Source organism: Phocoena phocoena, chromosome 16 (assembly GCF_963924675.1).
Source record: "Phocoena phocoena chromosome 16, mPhoPho1.1, whole genome shotgun sequence".
Lineage (NCBI taxonomy): Eukaryota > Metazoa > Chordata > Mammalia > Artiodactyla > Phocoenidae > Phocoena > Phocoena phocoena.
In genome coordinates, this window is record NC_089234.1 from 64111136 (window position 1) to 64116717 (window position 5582).

Consider the following 5582-nt stretch of genomic DNA (forward strand, 5'->3'; position numbering starts at 1 on the left):
CTCCTCTCCTCCCGCTCGACTCGCGGCACTGGCGCCCCCGCGGCTCCGGCTGCGGGAGATTTAAACCCCGTCACGTGACCCGCCCCTTTTCGCCCCCGCCCTCCCGCCGCTCCCGCCACCCACGCGGGCCGGACCACAACACGGCGGGTCACGTGGCAGGCGGAGGCGGTGTGGGCCTGGAGGAAACGCGGCCGGGGCTGCTGCGGCCCCACCCCTCGGCGGCAGGCGAGTCTTGCAGCCAAACTTGTCTTTCAAACTGTCGTCAAATCACTGCTGCCTGGTTGGGTCAAGTTTTGGTTCGCACTGCGAGTTTCCGCTTTTGCCTGAAGTGCACACCTTGCTCGCCTTACTTTGTCTTTTCTGGATTTACGCTAAGGGTTAAAACTTAGTTCCTGAAAGGCGATCAGGAATGAAGCTGGCCAAGGCTCAGCTTCCTGAAATACGCTAGGTAGTCGGTCTCTTTGTTACGGTTATCAGTAGACGCAAAAGGACACAGTTAACTCTTCAACCTCCTCACCCCATTCTGACAACTCCTCTTCGCCTCCTTTTTTCTCTTTGCTTCTCTCCTGAGCCGGTTGCTTTTTCTCCCTCTCTCCATCCCTTGTAGGGTGGTGTAGGCTGTCATATCCTGAAAGGCGTGTGTCAGCTCTGGAAGGACCTTTGACGGGGGTGGGAGGGTGATCAGCCTATCTGCTTTCTGGCCCCAGCTTGGCTCCAAATGTGGGATTTACCTTCTCTGGGTTTCACGGAATTAGTATACAGGGTAAAGTGGGGCGTTATGAGGAGAACTGGACTGAGCATGACTTGGCCCCTATAAACATCTGGATTTGGGTTAGAATTTGAGGTCCTTCCCTTCTAGCGTGAGCACTTTATTTAGCTTTTCTAAACCCAATGTCTTCATCTCTAAAATGCTAATACCTTTTTTGTAGGGTTGTGATGAGAAATAAGATAGCCAGATGTAAAGTGAAGGGTACGTAATAGCTAAAAAATATTACTTTCCTACTTGAAGGCCCTCTACTTTCCACTTTTCCTGAAATTTCCAGGACTCTGTCACTCCACATCTAGCCTTAAGTAAGGACTCATATAATACATGGCAAATCCAGAGCCAAACTTGGCAGGCATCTCTGCCTCTGGACATGGCACTTCTATCCACTTAAGGGACCTCTGTGAGTTTATAGTATTATCAGTCCTTAAGCTTAAAGTGGGTTCTGTCTATACCATGGCAATTACTGTTTGAACTTAAGAAACCAATCTACGGTGTTTCTTACTTAAAAAAAAAAAAGTTCTAATTTTGAAAATGTAACTCTGGGGTCCCATCTAAAGCCAAAAGTCTTTGTACCTCAAATTAAACTGAGAATCTCTCCTTACAACTGGTTGCTTCATTTCTGAAAGTGATGATCTCCTTCATCCTAGAAGCCTTGAAATCATTGAAGTGTTCCTTCAGATTGATGCCCTCTACTGAATCAGTCAGCAAATCCTGTTGTCTTTTCTTCGCTCCTACACTCTTTCCAGTTCCTAACTACATAGGCACCTCACCCTTCCTGGCTGACATACTTGGCCCTGTTTCCTCCCTACTTCATCTATCTTATCTCACAAAATATTTCATAAATTGATTCTCAGCTATGTTGGTAGGATGTAATATATAAAATGAGAGTCAGTATCCTATCAAAATAGAAAGAGAAGTCCCAGATTTTTTGAAAAAGACATTTGTAAGCTTATGGACATCCTATTATTTCATTCATTCATTTATATATGTTGTGCATAAAAGACACTTGATGGTGTTTATTAAATGCTGTGTGATCACTGTGATTACTACTGTACTGAAAGGTCAGATGGGGCACACATGGCCGGTAGGATAAATGAGAGACAGAAATTGTATTCTAAAACAAAATGAACCCTCCTAACTAGAGTTATGGCCTTACCAGTAGTTGAAAACTACTTGCGTGGAATTCAGGTCATTCTTAGCCCCTAAACCTGGCAAATTCACATTCAGTTTTTCAAACTCCCGTTAATCTGGTGTTGACCTTCTTGTAAATATTTTTAGCATTACTATTCTCTAAATTGAGCTTTTCATATTACAAAGCCACTTTTTTAAAATGAGGAAGCTCTTCAAGTTCTCATATGGAATGATCTCCAAGTTGCATAGTGCAAAATGTAGAACAGTGTGTACAGTATAGTGCTATTTGTGAAAAAATAAAAGGGAGTGTGTGGAAAGGAGACCAAATGTATGTATTTGCTTCTATACATGCAAAATAACTCTGGAAGCATTTAAAATACATACGTGCCTGCCACGTATTTGTCATACTTTTCTGCCTGTGCCTCCTTCCCTAGAACAAGTCCTCTCTACTCCTTATTCAGTACATTAGACTCTAATGATTAGAGAGCACATTCCCTATTTTATTTGTTAACTTATTTTTCTCTGTGTGTTTTATTGACTGTCTCCCCCAACTATAGCAGGAATTTTGTTCATCAGGTTCACCTCTGTATTGTCAGCTGTCTAGTAGAGAACTGGCACATATATTTATCACATATATTTATTGAATGAAAGAATAAATGAAGAACATAAAGGAATCTTGGCACATAGGAAAACAATTATTTAATGAAGGGTGATGGGAAGCATGGATGCTTTAAGAAAAATTAAAAAAGAAAAAAAGGCAAGGCAAGGAAATTTGGTTTGTAGCCAGCACAGTTCACGTGAGAAAGTTAGTGAAACATACAATATGAGATTTCTGGTACCTTGGTTGACAGGATGAACATTGGTGCATTGGGCTATGAGGTGTCTTCCAACACCAACAACCAAATCTCTGATTCTCCAGACAATAACTGGGTGTTCAACAATTCAACTCATTTTTGACACTGAATACTGGGAGTTGGTGAACACCCCACAGCTCAAGGTCTTAGTCTCACAGGACTGCCCCCACTTCAGATGCCAGTCACAAGTCCTAGACCTCCTGGACTTCTGACCAACTGGCTATGAATTGGGAGTTCCCATGACACTCTCCTAAAGTTCAATAATTTCCTAGAGTGGCTCACAGAACTCAATAAACTCAATAAGACACACCACTTATAATTACAAAGTAAAGGTAACTTTTGTATCCTTACAAAGGATACACATGAACAGCCAGATGAAGAGGTACAAAGGCAAAGTCCACAAAGGTCCTGAGCAAAGGGGCTTTTCACGTGGAGTTGGGGTGCCTACCCTCCCAGCACTTCATTGTGTTCACCAGCTTGGAAGCTCTCTGAATCTCTTTGTTCAAGAGTTTTTATAGAACTTAATCTCTAGCACACCCTGCCTCTCACTCTGGAGGTCAGGAGTAGAGCTGAAAAGTTCCCATCCTCTAATCACTTGGTCTTTCTGGTGACCTGCCCATCTCAAAGCTATATTGGGGGTCCCACCCTAAGGCCTACCTTAAGCTACCTCATTAGCATAAACTCAGGAGTGCTGGAAGGGCCTTCTTATGAATAATAAATGATGCTCCTATCACTCAGGAAACTACAAGGGTGTTAGGAGTTCTGTTGTTTGGAACAGGGGACAAAAACAAAATATTTTGTATTATACCAAAGACTGTCATAGACGTCAGACACTAGTCACTAAGATTTTTAACTTGTTTTCTAGTCCTCAGCTTTCTCTTTTTTTGTTTTGTTTTGTTTTTTATTTTAATCTTTTGGCCAAGCCACACAGCTTGTGGGATCTCACTTCCCCAACCAGGGATTGAACCCAGGCCACGGCAGTGAAAGCGCAGAATCCTAACCACTAGACCACCAGGGAACTCCCCTAGTCCTCAGCTTTCTAAGCAGACTTCAACAGTAATTTGGTTTCCCATATGGAATTTTCTACTTGGGACAAAATGTTCAAAGAGCCAACATTAATATTCTGGCTGACTTCACAATTCTATTTAAATAAACAAATAAATTGGCCTTATACCCTTGATATGTCTCACATGACTACAATTAGTAGGGGAGTTAGTATCAACTCTTTTTGTACTAAAATGATATTGACAGAATGATTATTATTGTGAAAAAATACAAATACAGATTCCTACCTTACACTAGATACAAAAATAAATTCCAGGTAGACTGAAGATCTAAAGGAAAAAATACAATAAAAATATTATAAGACATTTTAGAATATTATATAACTTTGCATCAAGAAAAACCTTTTTAACTGAGACAGGAAACATTTAAAATAGATACATTTTACTATATAAAAACTGTAAATATGTTCAAATCTATTTGTAGACAGTAATATGCAAGTAAAACAATGAGGTTCCATTTTTCACTCCTCAAACACACAAAAACAAAACAAATTTTATTTTTACCATCTATTGCTTACCAGGATATGGGGGAACTGATACTATAATACATTATTGTCATAGTGTTGGAAAGTAATCTGGAAATATTTATTAATATTATAAATACCATACATATACCTATACATTTCAATTCAAAATCTCACTTAGCTTAAAGAAATAAAAGTGTGAATATGTAAGGCTATGAACACAAGAATGTTTATTATGGCATTAACGTTGTTGGGAAAAAAGTCCAGAAACAATCCCAATGTCTTCAACAGAAAATCTGTTGATCAAATTATGATGTATACATACTATGGCATATTATGCAACCATTAAAAAGATCTATAACTGTTGTTCTTGAGGACTGTTTATATGATACACTGGGAGGGACAAAAGTAAGTTGCACAAAAATGTGTATATTATGATCCTTTTTTATTATTTAATAAATATACCTTTTTATTATTTTAAAACCCCTATATACCTATATAGAAACCTATATACAAATATGGCTGTAGAGGCTTGGAAGAAGTATGGAAAATTACATATCAAAATGCTAACGTTTTAACATCCATGATGAAGTGGGTGGGAATTATTGGCAGGGTTGAAGACACCTCAAAAAATGTTTCTTGCCATAATATGTATTAAAATGAACACTTTTAAAAAATATAATTTAAAAGCAAAAGAGTAATCATTTTTTGAAACTACAACCTGAGGGCTAGGCTCTGGGTTCTGGTGGCCTCAAAAAGCCCTTCCCACCCTGTGAGGCCTGAGCCATTGGCTGACTTTCCTGTCTTACATTGCTTCTTTTTAAATTTCCTACATATAACCACAAGTTTAGCAGATGTTATTCTTTCACAGCTTCACGTGTTCTTTTGTCTTTTTTATTAGGTTATAAGTGTTATACTTCCCTACAGAATTTAGTATTCTGTACCTTATCAAACACCATTTGGGAAGCTGTGTGGGACTTCCAAACCAAATCAAACAGACAGTTTGGTAATGTAGCCTGCCTTCCACCAGCAATATAAAGATCGAGACCAATGGTTCTCAGCTGGAGTGATTTTGACCCCCTTTCCTCCAGGGGATATTTGGCAATCTGGAGACATTTTTGGTTGTCACAGCTCAGAGGGAGGATGTACTACTGACATTCAGCAGATAGAGGCCAGTGATACTATTAAACATTCTACAGTGAAGAGGACAACCCCTCACAACAAAGAATTACCCAGCCAAAATGTCAAGTGCACAGTTGAGAAACTCTGGCCTACAGTCATGTGGCTATACACAAGGAAGCCT